At 39.2% G+C, this 26,292-nt stretch overlaps 1 protein-coding gene and 1 long non-coding RNA gene across 3 annotated transcripts in view; one reads left to right on the forward strand and one right to left on the reverse strand.

Moving 5' to 3' along the window:
• Nucleotides 1-26,292, forward strand: part of efna5b (ephrin-A5b) — a 177,729-nt gene that overhangs the window by 93,444 nt on the left and 57,993 nt on the right. The window lies entirely within an intron of this gene.
• On the reverse strand, nt 1,412-2,306 carry LOC124877153. Its single transcript, XR_007040453.1, has 2 exons — nt 2,004-2,306; nt 1,412-1,906 (listed from the first exon to the last, which is right to left on the reverse strand). It is a non-coding gene; the product is annotated as an uncharacterized LOC124877153 (long non-coding RNA).

A 26,292-nucleotide genomic window follows, 5' to 3' on the forward strand; every position in this document is an offset into this window, starting at 1 on the left:
CAGTGTGTTTTTGTCTCTGGTGGGACACTTAATATGCTGTCTGAATTTGGGGAGTTCATTGGAGAGGTTTGCTCTGTTAAAATCTCCCAGTATTATGATGAAAGAGTCCGTGTATTTTTTCTCCAGGTCTGTAATCAGCTCAGCGAGATGTTTTTCCGCGGCAGAAGTGCAGCCATGCGGTGGAAAATATGAGCCGATTATTATAAACGAGGAAAATTCTCTCGGTGAATAAAACGGTTTACAGTTTATGGAAAATGACTCCAGATCCGGGCTACATGTTTTTCCCAGCACTTTTACGTCTCTGCACCAACCTTCATTTATATAAAAGCAGATTCCGCCTCCTCGCCTCTTCCCCGATAGCTCCGCGCTGCGATCCGCTCTGAACAGCTGGAAGTCCGGCAACAGCAGTGCGTAGTCCGGGATGTTTTCACTCAGCCATGTCTCGGTGAAGCAGAGAACCGCTGATCCGTGGAGGTCCGTGTTTTTACCGGTGAGGAGAAGCAGCTCGTCCATCTTGTTGCTTAGAGAGCGGACATTTGCCAGGTGGATTGAAGGCAGTGGTGTGCGAATCTTCTTTTGCGGAGCTTTACCAGCGCGCCAGCACGCTTTCCCCTTCGACGCTTTCGGCGCAGTATCCCGTATAGCGCCGCAGCTCCACTTGCCAGGAGCTCATTGAACTTCGGATCGATGAAAGATGGTGAAAAAAATCCCAAGAGAGGACTCTCTGATGTTGAGAAGTTCCTCTCTACTGAATGAGACCACAGGATTGTGGCCCGAGACCACAGAACTGTGGCTCGAAAAACATAAAAACACACAAAATACAAAAACAAAGAGAGAGCATAGCTCCGAGGCTGCCATCGTCGGCGCCATCTTGGTTGAGCCAGCGTCTTTGTAGCGCTTGATGGTTTTTGTGACTGCACTTGGGCACACTTTCAAAGTTTTCCCAATTGTTTTGGACTGACTGACCTTCATTTCTTAAAGTAATGATGGCCACTTGTTTTTCTTTATTTAGCTGCTTGTTTCTTGCCATAATGCGAATTCTAACAGTCTATTCAGTAGGATTATCAGCTGTGTCCAACCCTTTGGTGTCCAACCCTTTGGACTGTACTGTATATATATATATATATATATATATATATATATATATATATATATATATATATATATATACACACTCACACATATACATATATATACATACATATATATGTATATATATATATATATATGTGTGTGTATATATATATAGATATATATATATATATCTATATATATACACACACACACACATATACATATATATACATACATATATATGTATATATATATATATATATATATATATATATATATATATATATATATATATATATGTGACCAGGTGTAGAAGGATGGGACAGACACCAACAGCTCCCAAAATATAATGTGGGTTTTATTTCCCGACCATCCTCAGAATGGGGACAGCATTAAGTTTGGTTTGATTTGGCATTTTGTAAATGTGTTGCAAACAACTATTTAAAAAACAAACAAACATTCAAGTAGTGCGTTCATCTCAAATCAAAAACTACAGTTTCTCTTTTGTCAGGATCAGAAAATTAGCTTTTAACACCGCTTCACAGACCTATTCAAGGCTTCTTTGGAAATAAAAAATAAAAACCCAGATAAGAGACAAAAATAAAATAAAATCTACCAAAGACAACAGTAGTGGCCTAATAGTGGTACTATAATAAAACAAAACAAAACACCACTTAATAGTCATTCAACTTACATTTGTGCAAAACCACAGTACATTCTGTTTTACATTGTTTTCTACATTAGCAACTTGAACTCACTTGAAAATGGCTGACAGCCTGCCCAGACTGGAGCGGACACTCGCACCAGGAACCCTGGACAGTCTATCTCCCCTCTGAACAAATCAATTGCACAGACGTAGGTAAACAGAACAAAATAGTAACCACTCAACCTTTAGTAAAGTTTCCATATAATCCTTGTTAAACACTCACGCCTTCATGTAGCCCTGCACGTTTCAATAGGAGGAACTCCTTCCTGACCGTAAGGCGTCAATCTACAGCAATCTCCGTTCCTACTGAGTAAATCGACTATAAATCTTTAAGTATAAGGCTTATCACAGCGTTGTCTACTAACTCCAAAGAGTATATTTAGGTCTCCTTACCAATTTAAGACATTTTCCACTGATATGCCTCGTTGTCTTGTCCTTTACGAACCGGAACCAACTGCTGGCGCTGAGTAATGACGTCACGCACGCGACATACACACACAGGAGACACTGCCATACTACCTGAAGCAACAGTGCCACCTGATGGACCCCTTGAAAACCGCACAAGGCAAAAAGAGGGAATAATAGCGACTTCTGTTTTAGAATTAATAATTTATTTATTTCACCCGGCTACATATATATATATATATATATACACACACACACATATACATATATTTACATACATATATATATACATATATATATTTACACATATATACACGTATATATGTATATATGTATATATATATATATATATATATGTATGTGTATATATATATATATATATATATATATATATATATATATACACACACACATATACATATATATACATACATATATATACATATATATATGTATATATATATGTATATATATATATATATATATATATATATATATATATATATATATACATACATATATAGATATATATATATATATATGTATATATATATATATATATATATATATATATATATATATGTATATATATATATATATATGTATATATATATATATATATATATATATATATATATATATATATGTGTGTGTATAGTATATGCCTATTTACATATATAGTATATGTGTATTTACATATATACACTGCTCAAAAGAATAAATTCGAACAACACAATATAACTCCAAGTAAATCAAACTTCTGTCAAATCAAACTGTCCACTTAGGAAGCAACACTGATTGACAATCAATTTCACAACAACCCAGCAGCAGGACCGCCTTTGTGCAAGGAGGACCAGGAGGAGCACTACCAGAGCCCTGCAAAATGACCTCCAGCAGGCCACAAATGTGCATGTGTCTGCATAAACGGTTAGAAACTGACTCCATGAGGATGGTATGACGGCCTGACGTCTACAAATGGGGGTTGTGCTCACAGCCCAACACCGTACAGGACACTTGGCATTTGCCAGAGAACACCAGGATTGGCAAATTTGCCACTGGCGCCCTTTGCTCTTCACAGATGAAAGCAGGTTCACACTGAGCACATGTGACAGACGTGACAGAGTCTGGAGACACCGTGGAGAGCGATCTGCTGCCTGCAACATCCTTCAGCATGACCGGTTTGGCAGTGGGTCAGTAATGGTGTGGGGTGGCATTTCTTTGGAGGGCCACACGGCACTCCATGTGCTTGCCAGAGGTAGCCTGACTGCCATTAGGTACCAAGATGAGATCCTCAGACTCCTTGTGAGACCATATGCTGGTGCGGTTGGCCCTGGGTTTCTCCTAATGCAGGACAATGCTAGACCTCATGTGGCTGGAGTGTGTCAGCAGTTCCTGCAAGATGAAGACATTGAAGCTATGGACTGGCCCCTCCGTTCCCCAGACCTGAATCCGATTGAGCACATCTGGAACATCAGGTCTCGCTCCATCCACCAACGTCACGTTGCACCATAGACTGTCCAGGAGTTGGCGGATGCTTTAGTCCAGGTCTGGGAGGAGATCCCTCAGGAGAACATCCGCCGTCTCATCAGGAGCATGCCCAGGCATTGTAGGGAGGTCATACAGGCATGTGGAGGCCACACACAATACTGAGCCTCATTTTGACTTGTTTTAAGGACATTATATCAGTTGGATCAGCCTGTAGTGTGTTTTTCCACTTTAATTTTGTGTGTGACTCCAAATCCAGGCCTCCATTGGTTAATAAATTTGATTTCCATTTATGATTTTTGTGTGATTTTGTACATTCTACTTCGTACAGAATAAAGTATTCAATGAGAATATTTCATTCTTTCAGACCTAGGGTGTGTTAAGAAAATGTTTACAGAATACTTGCCAGACAGACAAATACTTTTGGCAATATAGTATATATATCATTATTTCTTTTCAACTCAGTTAGGTTTTTTAAGATGCTCTGAGATTACTTTTTGCTGTCTGTATTGACCTCAGTATCACATTACTTATACTCTCACTGGTCACTTTTTTAGGTACACCTTTTCAAATGTCTGTCGACACAAATAGCGGGCCAGCCAGTCACATGGCTATAAGTTGCATCTAGACATAAATATGACCATAGAAAAGAAAAAGGATTTAAGGTAACGTTTCTTTAAAAAAACAATTCACTGCATCCAGGGCATGTGCAATACAATCTCTGAACACAGAATGTCAAACCTTTAAAGCAGATGGGCTACAGGAGCAGAACACCACACCAAGTGCCTCTTCTGAGAACAGCTGCAGACAAAAACAGATTAAGAAAACATTGCCTGGGCAGATAAGTCTGGGTTTTAGCTACAACATTCAGAGTTAGGGTCAGAATTGGTGTGAACTAAATGTAAGCACTGATCCATCCTCCCCTGTATTTGTGGTTCAGGTTGGTGAAGGTGTAATGGTGTGGGGTAATTTTTCTTGGCACACTTTCAGACTCTCAATAGTAACAACTGAGCATTGCTTAAACACTGCAGGCCACCTGAGTATTGTCTGTGAACCAGACCATCCCTTCCTGACCACAGTGTACCAATCTTCTGATGTCTACTTTCATCTGACACTGTTTTTCTGAACATTACAATGTGTTTGCTGGGCTTCGATGGCTTCTGCAGTCACCCCATCAAAAACAGAGCACCTTTGGGATGTTGTGGAATGGGAGATTTGATGCATGAATGTGCCGCCAACAAATCTGCAGAAACTATCAGTATGAATCAATATCTCAGAGGAATGTTTCTGACACCATGTTGAATTTTTGCAACAAAGAATTTAGGCATTCCCAAGGAAATATGGTGTTCAACACAGTACTCTGGCGCAATGTTTATAAATAAACCTGCATACACCCATTACAAACCAAAATCAGTTCAGTCTTTATGGCAGTTATTTCAGTTATTTGGGTGCTACAACTTCCTTTAAAGTGGAAGGGTTTACGTGGACGACATATTAAATTTTTCCAGGCCCATCCACAGTAAATGGCTCCTTTTGAGTCCTCTGTTGTATTTAATGCTTGCCTCCTCACATGGAAAAACAAGCTAATAGATTATCACACTGCGCTCCCAGAGGCTGATGAAGGTTAAGGACAAGCAGAGGATTGATAGAGCAGCAGAAAAGCACAAAATTAGATGGATGATGCTGACTGTTGCGTTGGGAAATCACACAAAAGACATTTGTCTCCGTCCTTCTCCGTTCTCCTTTCCCACCACCCACATGTTCCTTCGCTCACCTCTGTTTTAAATGTATGTGTGTGTGTGTGTGTGTGTGTGTGTATTCAGTCAGTTCTCAGTGCCAGTTGCAAGTGTGGAAAATAGGAGCTTCGTTATGGGAATGTTACAAAGATCAACACCTGCACATAACCCACAAAACAGGCATATGGAAGACAGACAGGCAGGCTCTGGCTCTCACAAACACTTGGAGTGTTTATGTGGAATCCAGTAAAGATGGACAGCTGTCTGTGTCCCACATCCCTAAACATCATAAATCACAAATCCTTCTCTTCCTCCCACATTGTTTAGCATTTTTCACAGTGTACGACATCCTGTTGATGTGTGTCTGAGTAACAAAACTCCACTGCTTTTAAGGAAAAGATGCATAGTTCTACTCTAACCCCATAGAGAAACCAGGTAATACTAGAGGACATTTAATTTTGTACAAGAGAGACAGCGTGTTTTAATGTGACAGCCGTTGTCTTATCCTTCATCAGAAAGTCTTTGAGGACATCAATGTCCACTTCAAGTGCTATAAAAAATGTACAGAACAATATTTTGCCTCAGCATAAGTCTCTTGAGCCATACACTACTAAACATTATACTTCAGTGAGAATTTTAAACCTTTAAATTCCAGTTTGATCACATCATTATGCCAGTGTTATTTATGAAAAGTAAAAACAAATAAATTTTTTTTTTCCTCATAGCACATCGTGGTTTGCTGGGGAATGTTTGTTTTAAATTGCTCTCAGATATATGTAAGATTGACCAAAATATTGAGTATCATGCTTTATTTGTTCATGTGTAGTATCCGATCAAAATTTTGTATTGAATCAGGAAGCACAAACAATGTCCTCAAGCATTAAAAAGCCTCCTTAAGAAATAGTACATTTCTCTCTGCTTTTTGATCATTTGATCAACTTCAGTCCTGCTGAAAATGATCAAATATTAAATAATTATATGGATTTTAACCTTTAAATATATGTACATAATGCTTATATTTGATTAGAAAAAACACAAAAATAGTCCATTTCCATATAACAAATGTTGGAGGTCTGTTTTTATTTTTTTAAATCAGCCGAAACACATCAGAAGTCTTGATTATTTCTTTGTTTCAAGCAGTAATGAAGTTTGGACAAAAATGTATGTAATATCACTTAGAGTATGACCTTGAGTATGATCCAGGGAAGCAGTGATCTTGATGTTTTGTGTGAACACAGTCACCTGTCTCCTGCTCTGACTTTTTGTGTATATGTAAACACGACTGCATGTGTTTGTGTGCGTGATAGTTTGCCAGGGAATAAGCTGATCGGCCATATGTCTGCACAAATGAGCTCTTTATTTAATAAGGCCGGTGATCTAAATTGTCATTACTGTCAACATTTAACCGTGGTCCTCCCTGCCAGATGGTATTTGGTAATACATCACACAGATGAGCTCTCTCAATTTACCCTTTAACTCATTACATGGTAAAATCATTTCAGGCTAAAAAGTGCCCCAGCTTCCGGTCCGGCCATTCCAAAGGCTGCTAGTCAGTTAGGGTCTCCATATACTGCTTTTTATTGGTGAACACACCCACTTAGATGTAGCTGACACGTACACACCAGTATTCATACTGTTTTTTTATTCAGCTCATCCACATCAATTTGCCACCATCTTATTGGGGCAAACAAAGAGAAAAACAAAGGTTCTGACAAGACAGAAAAAAGTGATTTCTCACCAGCACATTAATGGGATTTTACTGCCCTTATTGTTTCTGAAAGATAAATTATTCAAAGGGAAAAATCACTAGATCTCCATGTACTGAATTTCCTAAAGATAGTCATCATTATTGGTTTTCTTGCTTTGTGTTTGGCTCCACTGTTTGAATGGGGATTTGACTGCCTTGAAAACCTGCACACGGATGTCTGCAGAGAGTACTGGTGGACTCCAGTGGGCGGGTATATATGAGTAGATATGCGGCAGATATTTATGACCATAGAGCAGACCGAGAGGTCCAACTTCAAGGCCAAATACAAGGTTTCGCCAAAGTACAATCCATTTAAACAAAAGTAACAATTTTCAATTTCTGTAGTTACACCAATCATAGATTTTGTAAATGTTATTATGAAGACTTTTCCTATTTTAGCCAATTCTGCGCATAGTGAGGGTCTGTTGGGAACGTCTGGTGGAGCCCTTGGCCAGGGATGTATTCAACTCTCACCTCTGGGAGAGCTTTGACCAGATTCCGAGCGATGTTGGAGACATAGAGTCCGAGTGGACCATGTTCTCCGCATCTATTGTTGATGCTGCCGCCCGTAGCTGCGTCCGTAAGGTCTGCGGTCCCTGTCGCGGCGGCAATCCCCAAACCCGGTGGTGGACACCGGCAGTAAGGGACGCTGTCAAGCTGAAGAAGGAGTCCTATCAGCTGTGGTTGGCTTATGGGACTCCTGAGGCGGCTGACGGGTACCGTGAGGCCAAGCATGCCATGGCCCGGGCAGTGGCAGAGGGAAAAACTCGGGCCTGGGAGGAATTCGGTGAGGCCATGGAGAAGGACTACCGGTTGTCCTCGAAGCGATTCTGGCAAACCATCCGGCACCTCAGGAGGGGGAAGCAGTGCTTCGCCAACACTGTTTACAGTGGGGGTGGGGAGCTGCTGACCTCGACTGGGGATATTATCGGGCGGTGGAAGGAGTACTTCGAGGATCTCCTCAATCCTGCCATCACACATCACATTCCCTGGTGGAAACAGAGGCTGGGGACTCGGGGTTGGACTCTTTCATCACCCAGGCTGAAGTCACCGAGGTGGTTAAAAAGCTACGTGGTGGCAGGGCATCGGGGGTGGAATAGATCCGCCCTGAGTACCTCAAGTCTCTGTATGTTGTGGTGCTGTCATGGTTGACATGCCTCTTCAACACTGCGTGGCGGTCGGGGACAGTGCTGCTGGACTGGCAGACTGGCCTCCCTGGTAAGGCCTACGCCAGGGTATTGGAGAGGAGAGTCTGGCCGATAGTCAAACCTCGGCTTCAGGAGGAGTAGTGTGGTTTTCGTCCTGGCCGTGGAACACTCTACAAGGTACTCGAGGGTTTATGGGAGTTTGCCCAACCACATGTGTTTTGTGGACCTGGGGAAAGCATGCGACTGTGTCCCTTGTGATGCCCTGTGGGGGGTGCTCCAGGAGTATGGAATCGGGGGCACTTTACTAGGGGCAATCCGGTCTCTGTGCAAGCGGAGCTGGAGCTCGGTTCGCATTGCCGGCACTAAGTCGGACCTGTTCCCGGAGCATGTTGGACTCCGGCAGGGCTGCCCTTTGTCACCGGTCCTGTTCATAACTTTTATGGACAGGATTTCTAGGCGCAGCCAAGGGCCGGAGGGGCTCTGGTTTGGGGACCAGAGGATTTTGTCTCTTCTTTTTGCAGATGACGTGGTCCTGCTGGACCCTCTAGCCAAGACCTACAGCATGCACTTGGGCGGTTCGCAGCCAAGTTTGAAGCGGGTGGGATGAGGATCAGCTCCTCCAAGTCCGAGGCCATGGTACTCAACTGGAAAAGGGTGGCTTGTCCTCTTCAAGTTTGAGGGGAGTTCCTGCCTCAAGTGGAGGAGTTTAAGTATCTCCGGGTCTTGTTCGTGAGTGTGGGAAGAATGGAGCGGGAGATCGACAGACGGATCGGTGCAAGTGCCGCAATAATGGGGGCTCTGTGGTGAAGAGAGAGCTGAGCCGAAAAGCAAAGCTCTCAATTTACCGGTCAGTCTACGTTCCTACCCTCACCTATGGCCATAAACTTTGGGTCATGACCGAAAGAACGAGATCCCGGATACAAGCGGCTGAAATGAGCTTCCTCCGTAGGGTGGCCGGGCACTCCCTTAGAGATAGGGTGAGGAGCTCGGCCGTCCGGGACGGGCTCGGGGTAGAGCCGATGCTCCTCCACATCGAGAGGAGCCAGTTGAGGTGGCTTGGGCATCTATACTGGATGCCTCCTGGACGCCTTCCTCCGGAAGTGTTCCAGGCACGTCCGACCGGGAGGAGGCCCAGGGGATGGCCCAGGACACGCTGGAGGGACTATGTCTCTCGGCTGGCCTGGGAACGCCTTGGGCTCCCCCTGGAGGAGCTGGAGGAGGTGTCTGGGGAGAGGGACGTCTGGGCGTCTCTGCTGAGTCTGCTGCCCCCACGACCCAGTCCCGGATAAAGCGGAAGACGACGAGTACGAGCCAATTTTGATTTGCGTTGAGTTGCAAGTGCAAACATAAAATACTTTCCTATATTTTCTGGGTAAATACAAAATGTAATTATAATATGGATAAATGTTTATAATAAAATTTAACAATAATTTCTTAAAACAAGATCAAAGTTACACAGTTGTATCTAGAAAATCTACAAATCCAGTAAAGTCATCCAGGTTGGGGAGCAGAGCTATCTATAAATAAATCCCACTTAAAGGGAATTACGTCTTCCCTCTGTCTCTCTGTTAGTATAAAGAAACCTTAAGCAGCCTTTATGTTGTGATTGGCCATAATTTTTTTATTGGAGGTGTTCACACTGTGTGTTAGAGAGAACAGTAGGTATTACACAGATATGCAGTTAAAAATAATTCTACTTATATTTCAAAACAAAGTCATTATTTTAGGATGTATTTAGCATGTTGCATTAGCAATTTACATTATTAGCATACATAGTGAAATGCTATGCTATTATAAAATACAGTTTTCTTTCCAAAAGCTTCTTTCATCTCTGTTCATCCTTTGGTATCAATTTTACCTCTGATATTGAAAATGGCAACCTTTTAGTTTTTGTACCGAGTATCAACTCCTGATAGCTCTTGGATTGGTGTATTCACTGATCAGAAAAATAGATCAGATGTTTACTTTATGATAAAATAAGCCAATTCCACTTTATTAGCTGATATATTGTCATATGCCTACTTTTTTGAATTAACTATATAGAACTAGGTGTAAACTTCCTCAGTTAGCTTTCACTTAATATTAAAATAGAAAAGAAACAAACAGATGTTATTCCAGTGTCTTTGTTGGAAGATATTTCACTTTACCCAGCATAAATATTTCCATATTGATGCTGGCCGCTTTGTAGTGTGGCACATTCACTGGTGACAATACAACACCACTGATGAAAATGTCAGGCATGTTTGTTAATGGCTGGGTTGTCCCGGATGAGGTCAGGTGCATGGGGAGGCAATTAAACAGTAGCATATCTGTCTCATTTCAGCGGTGTCTTACAGGGACTTATGCAGGCGTGGGGAAATTTTGTGGTCGGGCTAGACTAAATTTATATTCACTGCTGCATGCATGCACATTTGTCTCTGCATTATGAGAGTGGTATTACTATGATGAATAAGTCTGATATTAACTGTGGTGAGAAACTGAGTGTTAATTCCAAGTGCATATTCAGCTTGATGATTTGCACTTAAAAAAGCGGAGTTACAAGGTTAAATCTTTTTTGTTCTCAATTCTTTCAAATGAAATTTCCAGATGTTAAACATCACAGTCTGCTAATTGTTAATTTTACTCTCAACCTTTCTAGAGTCTTCTTTGGCAGACCTTTAAGCTTTACTTGTAATAATTAGTTATGCTATTAAAGCTTTAATCATAGGGAAATAACTAATTATTTAAAGAAAATAAAGGAACACATTTCTGTTTCCATTATTAGAGCAATTTTTCAGCTGTTTATTATGCAACCGCAAAGACATTTAGTCTAAGGCTTTAAAAGAGGATAATAAAAAAAAAAAACTGAACAAACTCTTAGTTTGAGAGTATTGCAATGGTCTCCACACAAAGTGAAAGTCAGTGTCTCTACAGAAAATGAGACACTAAACGCTCGTTTAGATGAGTATTTAAATCACATTCACAGTTTTCTATTGTGCAAAGAAAAGAAAATGTAAAAAAGAAAAATAACTAACTTGTCCTTGCAGACTCACTATGGTCATAATTAGCATATAGTACTGGTGTTACAATCCAGTTACTACTGCATTTGATGTCCTAACTCATATTAATTTGACATATTGCGGTCCAGGAAGACAATTTTGATCCTTCTCATTGACATTTGAGGATACAGAGGGGAAATTTGTCCTTTGGTGAATTCTTTCTCTCCTGTCAGAAAGAACTGGGATATGTATTTTTGCACATTCCCTTATTTTGCATTCCCAGTTTTTAAGTCTCTCTCTCTCTGTTGGGATCCCCTGATGGGGGTTAAGTACTCAGGTTAATTGCAGCCCTAAGTGGTGCCCCCGCTGCTGCTAAAGAGGAAATTTTCACACCAGCCTTAATGTCTTTTATTATTTCACTCACACCATCATCTGTTCGCTATTGTTTCAAATCGACCTTTTAGGAGTGACCACAGGGTACTTCTCACCTCTTTTTTTACATACAAGAAGCTCCATTGTCCAGAATTAACACTGAATATTTGGGATATATTCAGATTTACACACAAACATAGGGGCTGAAAAATGGAGCTCATGCAGGAAGTGCTCCTCCAATTTTGAAATTAGGGGAGCAGGATGTATGTTTTCTCTCTGTCATTTTTTGACCCAAAGTCTCTGTTGACTCATAATAATTGAAATAATTGCTCATTTTAGTCAAACTTTTCTTTACATCTGAGTTAGTTCAATCCATCTCAGCCTTTAACCACAGTCTAATTTTGGGATTAAAAGGTTGCTTTTTCTAACTGTGATATCTTCAGTTAGATAGTTTACAGCCATAGAGGACAACGGTGAAATTAATAAAATCTAAATCAGCTTTTTAAGTGATATCAGTTCTGCATCTCTCTACTCACCATAAATCAGATAAAATACAGTAAAAACTTGTCATGATATTACAGTTGCAGATAGACCAAAACTTTGACCAATCTGCAACACAGCTACATCAATTGGCAACATGTCAGGAGCATCCCAGTGAGTATTTTAAACAAAATGTAGCTGAAAACTCTTTAAATAAACATTTATTAAAGAAAATGATAAAAGCAGGATTTTCCCATCTCAAAACCTTGATTTGCCTTGAGAGCAAATACAGGAGACAGGAAATGGTATCAACAGAAAGAAAGTGAGGGAAAGAACTCAAAAGAAGGAAACAATTTGAGAAAAACAATATTTCTTTAACCTGAGGCGCAGTTATGTTCTTAAATCATGATTTGTGCTCGTAAAATTCAGGGTCATTATTTCACTAATGCAAGTACACGTTGCATGGAGTCTTGTAAAAGCGGTTTCACCACAGTAGTGCTTTTTTGTCATTCACACATTCGTGCATACTATTACTAGACTCATAAATGTCAGAGGGAGGGCAATAAAAGAGCTTTCACTGTTTTTTTTTCATACTGTTTTGAGGTAAATTAAGGAGATTATAACTTCACACCTGCCATGTTGACAGGGCTGTCAGGGAAAGTCTGATGGAGATTATGTCACACTTTAAAAAATGTACAAAATTTCCCAGTGAACTGATCTGCCTAAAACCATGCAAACTATAAACAATCATAAGCATTTAAACTGCTCATCCGCTACAAAAAGCAATATATACACAGCCCCCTCCACTATTATTGGCTCTGCTGATAAAGATGTGTAAAAAGTTTTTGAAATACATTATTTACGGGATTTGGTAACCACAAGATGCCACTCTTTTGCTGCAGGAGCTTTTGAGATTTCTCTTTTATCCGCCTTACCATGTATGATGACAAGATTAACTAGGGGCCTAATTCTGCTTTGCTTGTCACAGTTCCAGTTATTTTATACTTCATAATCATTGCTCTGACTGGAGATAATTGTTAGTTTAGATGATATGCTCTTTTCTTGTGGCTATTTTCTGATTTATGAAGACCAACACACCACTGACTTATTACAAAATGCGGTGTGATGTTATGCTACTGCACTTTTTTAAATAGAGATGCGTCATTCTACTATGTGTATTACTGCATCAAGAATTCTACTGGTGACCAGAATCGTCTGATTTTGAGCTTGATTGCCTTGGTCTGATGAGCAAGTTAATCAAAATGTCCAAAGTCTGATCTTTTTCATATTAAGGAAGCACCATCCTAAGCACTGCAAGGTTACGCTGAGAACAAAATTGTAACTCAGTGAAGAAGACTAAAAGTTACATCGTTTCAGTGTCCATGAGGTGTTTAAATTGAAGCAAGAGGAAGACAAAGATCTACAAAGATATTTGAAAGGAAAATGTATTTTGAGGCTCATTCATGCTGGGAAAAAAATTTGACTCAGCAGATAACAGGAAGGCTGAATGAAGTACAGCAGAGATTTGGAAACATTGGCAGTATTTCATTCTTATATATTATCATATTATAGTTCTTAATGAAAAATTGGAATATGCTACAACCACTGCCAGCTGGTAAAAGCTTTACAAAACCAGAGATGGGCCACAACATTCTGATCGGTGCACCTCTTCTTTTTACAAATCATTATCAGGGGTACCAATATTTGTGTATGTTGCTGTATGTACTATCTGTTCCTTAATGCTGCTTTAGAGATCATTCAGCAAAGGATGAACAAATATGGAAAAACTTTAACCGGATGTTTTAGCATTGATTTTGGTTTGTACTGTTCACCTACAGGCATAGCCAGAAGGCATCCAACAATCCATCATGTTCATTCTTCATGCTAAAGCTCAAAAAAGCTAAATAAAAAGCCAAATCAGCATCAGATGGTAGCTTAAGGTTTTCCGACTCTCTTTTAGCATAATGTTTTCCACATTTTGTTGTGCTCATTCCATGATGTTTGTGTGCATCCAGCTAAAGTCTGCTAAAAAATAATGGAACCGTCTACAAACACAAACCAGAAACTTTCCAGTACCACAATTCTTAGCCCCTTTGTCAGCATATAAGGTTTCTCACTGTCTGTTTACAAAGATCAGTCTGTCCCTAAGTGTATTTTGCGAAACACTTGCATACATAGTCTCCTCTATTTATTTTTTGTCTTTCTTCTGCTGTTCAGCCAAACCACAAAAATGGAACTGTTAAATAATGATTGTTATATTCTTAAATGTGGCCCGTTGTATTATTAGTCCTTACCCGACCATCCTTGTCTTTGTGTATAGATGCTCAGATCTAAATTTTTTGTCGATCTTTATTTTTTTCTGTTTTTACCGATCTATACAGATCTCTTTAAGAGAGCTAGATAATGTACGAATAGCATTTTTCTGACCTTACTGCTCTCGCTCTCTTGTAGCCTGAATGAACTGCAAACATGTCTTAACATGTCGTGGAAAGGTTCAATTTAAAAAGCTTCTTATGTCTCTGCTCACTCTGAATTAATTAATACCTCACTGCTACTGACACTAGCTCACTTTAAGTCTTCCACTCTCAGTAATAGTGACTTAGTAGTGCTTAGAAGTAGTCCACTCAAAGATCTCAAACAAATATATATATGTTCTTGAGTTTACATCCAGCCAGTTACAGGTCAGGACAGATTAAGCAAATATTTTTCAGATTCACATCATCAAGACTGTTTTTTTCTTTTGATGGTTTAATCTGAGTATTTTTCTCATGAGAAAGTTGTTCTGTCAATAAATAAATAAATAAATAGGAAAATAAAACAGATTTTCATGAACACTTATAGTTAGAGGCTTTAAAGGTGAGACATGAATGGCCTTGTAAGTAGATCCATCCAGATACCTGTTTTTCTTTTGTTCATATATCTGAAGTGTGCTTCTGCACTCCTGAAAAGATTTACTGTAGATTTGTCAGTAAGCTGCTGCACAGATCTCTTCTCGCTCTCCCTGCTTCTTTGTCACTTACTACTTACTGTCATTCGACTTCCCTTCCTGTTGGTCTTTATTCGCCTTTGTTTCCAACTCCATCTCCGCACTGACTTCCTCTCCTTTCGGCTCTCTAATTCTATTCATGAGAGCTGCACACTCCATCATTCTGTCTGCCTATATCAGTGTCTGCCCTTCATTTTCTCTCTACCTTTCTGCAGAAGAGTAAAGACGAAGAGCAGAGGGGGAAACAGAAGGAGAGAGGGGATGGGTGGTTGGGTGGGTTCGAGAGATGGACAGATTAGGTGACAGTGATAAGCGATCGATCTCAAGGCCAAACAGCCCTGGGAGGAGCACCCTTCCTCCCTTCTTCCTCCACCCCTTTCCTTTTATTCCCCTCTGTACCTCCACTCTTAAGTGTTCCTTTTTTACACTCTCCATTCATCTGGTCTTCTTTCTTTCCAATCTTTGTTTGCTTCAAACTGACAAGGGTTCATTAAGGATCCACTTTGTGTTGAAAGTGCATGTAAGTGTTTGTGTCTGTATGTCTACGTAAACGCATACTTGTGTCTGTCTGCTTAGTTGATAAGTCATGAAGAATAGCTCCCAAAGGTGCCCCTAAAGAGCTTTTAGTGGCTTGAGATCACACATGCACTCACTTCAAGTCTTAGACTCACACACAGTCACACACAGGCCTAATTAGTTTTTTTTCCCCTTTTTATTTTCCTTTTAAGCACAAAATATTGGTTATTGATTTCAAGATGAAACAATCATGTTGCTTTGTGTTGCTTTTTTAATAAAACCCACGCGATTAGATAAAGACTTGGAAGACCGTTCTTTCGTCCACACATATCTGTGTGTCACTACTTCCTACCATCACCCATGTGTCTGTAGATTCTGTCCGCCACAGCATATTGCCCTAACGAGGTCGTCTATTGATCAAGTGATGCTTTTTGTTCTGAACGCCCAAATGGACCTTGGGCAACTCCCGCCAGGCCTTTATGGGTGTTGTTATGGCTTTGGCCTGATTACAATAGAGGCACTTAAAATGTTCAATGCCTGATGTTTTATGCAACAGCACGCCCAGCTTCAGGAGTGTACGTCTACTATATTACTATGTCCCATAAGTGTTTGCATTTCAGACTGTTTTATGTCGAGATGCTCACTGTGACTGTCTGTCAGTTTAGTTTTTCAGCCAAGATAGTTGTTTGCTTAATGCCAAAGACGTGTGTACATATGCTTCTCCATTGCTGCAAGGAGAGGCTGCTCAATAAATGAAAAAAAATATATAATAACAATAATTTTTTTCCAGTGTTGAAATGACAATAATCTAAAAAAATATATACCAACTTTGAAAATACTACTTGTTATTTTTATTTCCTCTCTTATAAATGTATATTTAAAATGTCTTCATAGACCGAAAGTCAAATATGCTCACACTTGGCAAATATAGCTGATTCTGGTTCCTATTGTATTAAAAAATGAAACATAAGGTTTTCCACAGTTAATTGCCTTGAAACATGCTATTTTCTTAGTTTTTTTAAGCCCGTTGTCCAGTTAGGAACCTATATTAAAATAAAAAATATTTTTACTTAATGTTTGCATACAATAAATCTTCTGAATAGACAAACACAATCTGAAAGGGCAAAAAAGCTTTAATTTTACATTCTGGCTGTAACCAGCTTGTGTTGGCTTTGCATCTTTGTGATTTATTTGCAGTCTGAAGGTAAAGGGAGTTATTTCAAAAATCAGAGCATACTCTCAAAGTGGAATGTGTAAAATAACAAAACAAAAACTTATTTAATGATTAGGTTGTTCTTGTAAGTGTTTGTAGCCAAAATAGAGGGTGTTGGCATGAGTCACAGTGAGGCTCTCACAGTATGATATCCTTAAGGAAAAAGTGGAGGTGTAATTTGTATAAGTTTAAAACAAAGTCTCTATCCATGCAACCCCTTTCTGCAATACAATATTGAGCTTCATTAGGTATTTGCAGTGAACAGAGTATGCACTGTGCCACTTGCTCTGTTTTTTGTTTTTTCATCAAAATGTTATATCTACATTTAATATTCCCATGTTTATCAAGGAAATACAATAGGTAGGCGCTGTTGAATTCTGACCTTGTGAGGTGTTACAGTTGTGTGTTTTGGTGTCTAAAAATACCCATCTGTCACATCAGCCAGCATGTTAAGCTGCATCCCCGGCATTTGCCTCATTGTTTTATAAAACACTTTGTATCTGGTGTTACTTTGATCCTCTTTCGTCTTTCACATTTGCTTAAATGAAATGCTCGAGTTCACTCTCTGTAGCTTAACAGACACATCTTTGCTCTGCCTCGCTGTCTCTCTTCTTCTCACAAGCCTGTTTCCGTCACACAGCATGAAGCCAGAAACTGATATTAAACTCACTTCTCTCTGTGTGGCTCATACATGCTGACGGTGAACTGCAGAGATGGTCAATTAGATACGATTCTCAACATGTGATTTTCACAGTTGTTTTCTCCGTCTATTGCCTTTATGAAATTCTGCCTCTTTCGAAAACATAATATTTGCGCTTCCACCGTTATTGGATTCTGCTTTTTCTGAAAGAAATGAAAAGTTTTTCTTGGATCCAATAATCTTTTTCTTTTGAGTCCTAGATGTAGCATGTTTTCTCTTTCCAAATAAATTATTTCCTTGTAGTATTTATGGGAATCATACTCTTATCTCCCTGGATAAACAGGCTGACATTTCAGCAAAAAAATTGAGAAAAGGATAAAGATCTGGTAATAACTATGCTATGTAGGAAGCTCAAGTGATCCAGGTGAGAAAGGATTTTATTGTGAGATGGTGATTTGTGTTAGCATTGATCCCACTGCACCTGTGGGAAGAGTTGCTCGACCCTTCAGAGTCTACATTGCTGACCTGATATGGACCACCTCTCTGCACAAACAGTGTGGACACACTTAACTAATGCCTCAACCGGGACATCTCACCCAGGCATCTGTGCGTCTGTGATGAAGGGGCCCCTGCTGTGCCATGATGGGATATCAATACCAGACGGTTTAAGCTTTTGACACGCCGCCGACAGAGTGCGGAGAGAAAGCAGCAGGTGGATTGAGTCAGACACAAACTGGACAACAGGCGGTGTGGGTAGAGTAGTGGACAGAGGGATTATGTTGACCTTAATACTGCAATTAACTATTTTAATGAAATACATTTCAGCTGTTAATATATACTGTGTCCTTTTCAGGCAAGCTAGGTAAATATACAGTGACTTAAACTCTTTCACATTTTGTCATGTAACATCCATAAACCTTGTGGTATTTTATTGTGACTTAACGTAATAGACATACACAAAGAAGGGCGTAACTGTGAAGTGAAGGAATATCGCATAGTTTTCAATATTGTTTACAAATGAAAATGTTAAATATGAAATTGACATATGCAATCACTGCCCTAAGTCACTACTTTTGTTCCAGTTACAGCTACAAGCTTTTTGGGTTAAGTTTCTACCAGCTTTGCACATCTGGGGACTGAAAAGTTTGCCCATTCTTCTTTGCAGAATAGCTATCAGTCAGATTGAATAGAAACTGCCTAAGAACTTATTAAATAAATTATTAAGGTTTGACATAGATTCTGTTTTAGATTTACGTCTGGACTACTGGACTACTTTGACTTGGCCATTTTAACACATGAATATTTTTAGATCTAAGCCATTATTTGGTAGATCTGGCTATACATTTAAGGCTGTTGTACTGCTAATAAATGAACCTCCACCTAACTTTTTCATCTTCAAACCAGTTTTGTTTTCTGGGCTGACCTGCATTTAGCGCTATCCATTGTCAAAGCAACTCTTAACAACTGCCCTGTCATTGCTGAAGAGAAGTATGTCCATAACATAATGCTCCTACCTCCATCTTTCACTATTTGCATGGTGAGTTCAGGTTCAGGTTGCTATTTCTTTTACCTCATAACACATGTTGAATGTCGGCCAAAAAGTTCAACTTGCCTCATTTGACCAGAGGACCACATGCTTGCTGTGTCACAGCCTGTCACTTTAGGTGAACAGTAATGAACTGGTATGTTTGCGGTTGTGCCATAGTCTTCCATTGTTGTAAAACAATTTGAATACCCTTTACCTTCCACTTCACATATGTACATTATTTTGTGGTGGTCTTACTCAAAAGCCCATAAAATTTAATATAGTTTCAGGGTGTAACATGACAAAATGTGAAATACTTCAAGGGGTATAAATACTTTTGCAAGGTGCTGGATTTATCATGAACTGTGATAGATAACTGAAATATTTCCCCATACATGCCATTATCATTAAGTAATAATTGGACTCTCATTTATCAGGATTGATAGTAGTTTCATTTTACGATCTGTTGCTGTACCCAACCAAGGCATGTGTTAAACGTGTGGTATGCCATGCTGAGGCTGAGGACCCTGACAGCCAGCTCAGGTCAGAGGATGAGATGAAGCAGACAGCTGGAGATGGGGCGCATTTTCAGAGATGGATGGATGCAAGGACTGAAGCATTCTGCAACTGCGCTAACTTTAGACCACACATGTTGGTGAACCTGTCTACGGCGTGTCACCACATGCTCGCTTATAACCCCCTTTGTCTATTTATGTGTGTGTGTTTTTTCTTGGTGCGAATAGTTTTCTGTTTGCCAACACCAGCTATGGTCCACAGATAAACAGCACAAATCATTTCCTAGTCTTAACAAATCCCATCTAGGGGCTTAAATTTCATTCTTATCACACCCATTTCCTGCTCTGTCTGACAAGTTCAAAAGTTCATGAACTCACAGTTGGAAATGTTAAAGGGAACACAGCCTTGTGCCCAATAAGATGTGACCTAGAGACCTTGTTTTAGAGCCAAGGCCTTCTGTCTCACTCTACAGGGGGGTACTAAAATAGGCTAATTAGTTTGAATAAAGATCTAATTTGGTTTGACAAAAATCAATCTGAATTTCATTATGAGAGAAATTGTTTGAGATGTATGCGTGCACACAGGTGAATAAGCTCACACAGAAGAATTGTGGATATTTGATATATTTATTTATTGGGGGAAAAGGGCTTATGTTAGGAAGAAATTGCTTTCAACAAAATTACCAGTGTCCCAATTGTCTTATTAGGCCTTAGCAGCGAAGCTGTTTATTATTATTCATCTGGGAAATTAATTGCCTTTTTGATGGCTTTAACATAATGAAAATGTCACCAAACTTCCAAGCCGAACATTTTCCCCTGCGTGAAATTTTAGTATTTTGATAAAATTTTAAATGGGTGTGGCGAAATGGCTCTACAACGCCCCTTAAACTGAGATAGGGGTACTGGTAAGTCCTACCGATTTGAAATTTGGTACATAAGTAGAAAAAAAGTATCTTGGAGGTATGCCCTAAAGCCAACAGAAAGGCTGCCATTTTGGGTCAAAGGGTAATTTTTGGCTGTTTTTGACTTTTCATACATGTCGAACTTTAACAAAATCCTCCTAAAGATTTTAAGCTATTGGCTGCAGATTTGGCCAATATGCCCTTAAGGCATGGGGTTCGATTTGAACAGCTATAACTTTCATGTAGAATGGCTGAATTAGACCAAACTGGGTATGATTGATCCGTCTCAGGTAACCATCAATCCTATGTGGTCAAATGATGACATCATCAAAGCCACAGCCCCTTAGAACAGCAAGTCCGTTTTTTCACTTGGAAAGGTCCCTTTCTGACCCTATTGACTTAAAAGTGTGTCAGATGACAGATAACAAGTTGGTCTAACTTCGTTTGGAACACAGAAACTGTACTCTGGAGGGTGTGGCGAAGTGAGACATCACGCCGTAGCCATACATTTGGCTTTAATTTCCACATATATCATCTGATCCGCACCAAACTCTATACTATCGATATTAGCTCACCCTTTAAAAGATATCCAGTGTAATATTTGGGGGGCATGGCCTAATTCCATCACAGCACCCCCTGTAAGATTTAAAAAAGTCAGCCCCAAGCCTTGCTTTGTACGTTGATTATGAAATTCGGTATACACATGTAACTGACGGATGCCCATGTTTTACACTCTGACTCTTACAAGTTTCAATTACAGTGTGATCACAAAGAACAAGGTGATGTTGAACCCCACTGGGAACAGTTACTGTTGGCTGGACTCTCTGGGCATGGTGGCATGGCACATTATTATATCTCGCCATTTGCATACATTTGCTTCTAAATCACACATACATGGTCCAATTTGTTCTAAACTGAATATGGTTGATCGTTGCCCCCAAACAGCTCCATAGGATTACAATGGAATTTGAATCAACAGCACCCCCTAGGAAATTTCAACAGTTTTTCTCCCTCATACTTCATCAGATCCACACCAAATTTTGTGTGCATCATCGTGTACAAATGCTGAACACATTGGCATGGTCAATTGATGACATCACTTTAGCCCCTCCCACTGACAACAAAATGACAGATTTCTGAGCTGGATGACAAAAACAAGAGCATATGCCATTTAAGAGCGGCCAATGTAATAGTCAGCAATTCTCACTCTACGGACCCTTGAGTAAAAATACCATGGTTTTACAGTGACAAAAATACCCAAGTTGATTCTTTTTATGATTTTTATACATTTTTAAGAAAAAATATAGAATAAAATTCCCTTAAAATTAGTACCACTTTTTAGCTGCTTCTTAACCAGAATAACATATCTTTTGACATTCTTCTATTTATAGGTTAATTTGGGAGATTAATAAGCTGATTGTAGCTGATAAATTAGTTAGGCTATCTGCTCTTGAGGCCTGTCAGCAGTCGGTTGCTTAACACTCATCTTATCCTTGCTTGAATACGGCTGTTTCAAAACAGTGTAACCTTAGTAAGATTGATGTATTGTGCTCTTTTTGTATGTCAGTTATGAGCAAGCAGCAGAATTATGCTTTATTGTAAATGAGGGAAACGTTTACCGTACTTTCACCTAGCTGACATGCAGGTAGCAACAACAGGTGCAGCAGGGGCACTGTTTTGCCACTCTATGGTCCATACAGCCTGAGAAATTCCCAGTTACTCTGGCACTTTGTCTGGCATCTCAATAAGTGTACATTAAAATGTAGGAAAAGTATGATAGAAACTTTGAGTGCTTTTGAAATTGTGACTTTTTTAAACTTCGTCTTACTTCAGTACCAGTTAACCAGCCCATGCCTCATTCAGACCAATAACTAAGAAGTCCAAAACAACTGCAACTGTGGCAAACTACAGAATTTTGAAAGTTGATCTTGCCACCATGCACAGTGAGGAGATACAAAATGAATTAAATCAAAAAACATACTGTTAAAGGTCAAACAGGTCACCATGTTTTATAACAACCATATATTTTAAAGCTTTGCTCACATCCTGGCATGAAAACAAATGTGCAGGCACTCTACTTCTTAAGTGGCTTTATATTTTTGGTTTATGTATTATATGATATTATATAATATTTTCCTATTTAGACTTTCAAAAAACTGACAGTTCAGGACCAAATATCATGACAAGCCTACAGCAAATAGCGACCCCTGCTATGCGAAGACCTACATATGAAAACACATTGTGGCCATACAGTAAGGTCATCCCTTACATTTGCAGTGTGCTTGTAGCGCTTCTCGCCTGCGGCCAAGAACAAAGGCACGCCGGACATGTTTGAGCTTGTTAAACTGACAGAGTTCTTGCTCTGTCAAAATGGGCTTTTTAAACAGGGCTGAATTGGGATCAAAGGCAGGGACAGCACTGACTGTTCCCACTTTGCATTGTTTGATCCAGCAAGCTGCAAATAAGAAGAACCTTGTTCGTTTCTGAGGAAAAAGTTTCACCATTTATAGAAAATCGCTGTAGACAGGTACTAGCCACTATTTAACCCTGTAGTTTGTACCCCTTCCAAATGCTTAAAAAGTCACTTTTATTGACAATATTTTTTACAATTGTTTTTCATGAATTGTTCCAAGTATTGTATGTAATTATGCTCCTCCAAAACACCTAATCTATTGTAGAACTAAAAAAAAAAAAAACATGATGATGCAAATCCTCATAGAAATCTACAAGTTCACATTTTTATTTTTCTTGAATAGATTAGTTTACAAGAAACTGTTACACAGTCCTTTTGTACTTTATATTAATGCAGAAATGTAAGGTAAACTTAGAAAGATCTAGGCAGAGAACAAAGACCAAGACAGAGAACAAGGACATAGTAATGCATGCTTTGAGAGTAGTGCAAGTATTTTTCCACGTGCAGTCAAATGTGTGTTTCTGTATATGCTGGATTGTGTGCAAGCTCATGTCTGTATTATACAGTGACCTTCGCAGCCGTATATGTAATGTCAGCATTGCCCACTTTAAGAAACCGAGTCCAAGTGCCTGTCACACCACTTAACCCCCTGCATAGGACCTTGACAGCTTCGCAATGGCACCCTGACCCTGAAGGTCCTGGAACTGCTTTGTTCATGCCAAAACTACACACACACACAACTTGCTGCATAAATACAGACATGCATGTGCACACATTTTTACACTGTGGAGCAGGTACAGGAACTCATAACCTTTAGCCAGGCATGAGGAATTAGCAAAGATACCCGTTTATGCGGGCAAAAGTATTTCCAATATCTTGAAGAAAGCTGTATCTGTGACCCGACAAACAAATTGCCTCCCTTTATCACACAAAAACAAACACAAAAATATACTTGTATTGAGACAATAATTGCAGAAGAAACAGTGATAAAAGAAATTATTTGAATGGAAGCTGCATTATCTATGACATACTACGGTGGTGAGGGGGCAAGAGAGAGCAGGACTTTCAGCAGATAACACGGAGCCTAAACGGATTGCTCTAGTTAAGTCGTTTAAGGTTCCAATTTCCTTTTGTCATGGAACATGCTGGATTTTGAAATATTTTCGACCTTTTGGAAGTCTTAGAGGTAAGACAAAGGCCTTCATTCTCTAGAACAGGGGTTGCCCTAATAAGCCCTTGAAAGCTACTATCCTGCAACTTTTAGAGGCATCCCTTCTTCAACACCTTAATCAAATGAATGGCTTGTTACCAGGCCTCTTCAGAACTGAATGACTGAAAGCTGATAAGGGAAATTTGCCATTTGATACAGGTGTTAGAGCAGGAATGCATCTAGAATAAATAAATGGAGACTGCTGGTTTTGTAAAGATGGTCATGCTGACCACATTAATATAAAATGATAACGATTCTTGGTAATAATGTAGGCCTTATCTTTACAATAATATTATAAGTGCTCCCTCAAACAGCAATATGATGTCACTCCTGCTCCTAAAATAAGGAATTGATAGTTGGTAACAGGTAGTTGGTAACAGTTGGTAGATATGATATTATCGTTCTTGAAGAGGAACTGGGATAGGATAAAATCAATGTTGCTAGGTAAAAGCTTTACCAAAACTGGAAAATTGACAAATCTCATGTCATTCTTGAATCTGTTTGGAAATAGGCTGGGGTGGTCCTGATGATGTGATTTAGATCACTGCAATATGGTTTTCTTTTTACTGATGACATCATGCTGTTTGCCAAGCCTTGTAAGCCCTGCACTGAAATTGTGAAGCTTAGTTTGGATAGCTGCCAGTATAAAAGCTACCAGAGAACAGTTTTCTTTTTAAAACTTTTTCCTGCAGACAAAATTATCAAAATTAAATTTAATGTAAGAAAACTTGCCTCAACATGTTATCAGCACAAGCATAAATAATTACAAAATTGCTTGATAAAAATTAATATTATACTTTTATTCTGAGAGCGCCTAGGAACAAAAAGGATCAAGCAACCAAGGCAGGGTTCAAACGTCTTTCTGTCTGTTGAGCAACAGCTGGATAGTGTTTAGATCATTGCTTCCCCCATATGTACAACTCCTAATGTTTCGCTTCACTTCACACCCCCTCTTATATTGCCTAAGGACAGTAATTACTGTAAAATGAATGTTTAATATATATTCTCATTAAGTGAAAAGGCAAAAGTATGGGGTAAGAACGCTGTCAAAAACAACGTGTATGTAAAGACAGAAATGTGTGCATATTAGTCAATAGTTGTGCATAAGTAAAATATTGTATATTTTCTCTATAAGAATACAAAATAAAATGTTACAACTTCAAGAAATTACAAACACAAAGTTCAAGTTTGTTGTGGTTTATTCTTTATGAATACAATATGCTATAACAGTTTGTGAATACGATTTCTTTTCTATGAGAATAGTGACTTGGTGTCACGTGATCTCAGGCTCAGAATATAGTGGGTGGAGTTATACAACGATGTACAGTAGGTGGCAGTATGCACCTCTGAATTTGTTGCAAACCGCCAGCAGAAGAAGAAGAGAAGAAGAAGAAGCAGCAGCATTAGTGCCAAAAGAACGGACCAAGAAACTACGGTACAAAGCCAGGTAATGTTAAAAAGTTTATATATGTCTTAATGTCGTTAATATATGCTCTTGGTCCGTGATCTTGGCGCTAATGCTGCTGCTTCTTCTTCTCTTCTTCTGCTGGCGGTTCGCAACAAATTCAGAGGTGCATACTGCCACCTACTGTACATCATTGTATAACTCCACCCACTATATTCTGAGCCTGAGATCACGTGACGCCAAGTCGCTGATGTAAATTCGTATTCTCAAAGAAAATAAATCGTATTCACAAACTGTTATAGCATATTGTATTCATAAAGAATAAACCACAACTGTAAACTTGAACTTTGTGTTTGTAATTTCTTGAAGCTGTAACATTTTATTTTGTATTCTTATAGAGAAAATATACAATACCTCTTTTGGATTTTACTTATGCACAACTATTGACTAATATGCACACATTTCTATCTTTACATACACGTTGTTTTTGACAGTGTTCTAACCCCATACAAAAGCCATTAAATTAAAAGCGTCTTCATATTTACATGCATCTCAGTTTGCAGGAGTTGTGGAAAGGAAATATATAGATTACAGCTTAAACACCCTAAGAAAAAAATCAGCCTAGATAAATTGTTTGAGATAGAAGTCCCAGTAAGCTTAATTCAATATGTTTTACTTAAAGTGAATGGTTGTCAATGCCTAGCAAAACAACCTGCACCTGAGAATTTTCTTTTTTTTTTTTTGCTTCCACACATACACTGCACCTCATCAGCATTAATGATCACATGGCAAGTTCAAGCACCTACAGTATTTGCCTTTTCCTGTTTATCTTAGCT

The sequence above is a fragment of the Girardinichthys multiradiatus genome, chromosome 12 (assembly GCF_021462225.1).
Source record: "Girardinichthys multiradiatus isolate DD_20200921_A chromosome 12, DD_fGirMul_XY1, whole genome shotgun sequence".
Lineage (NCBI taxonomy): Eukaryota > Metazoa > Chordata > Actinopteri > Cyprinodontiformes > Goodeidae > Girardinichthys > Girardinichthys multiradiatus.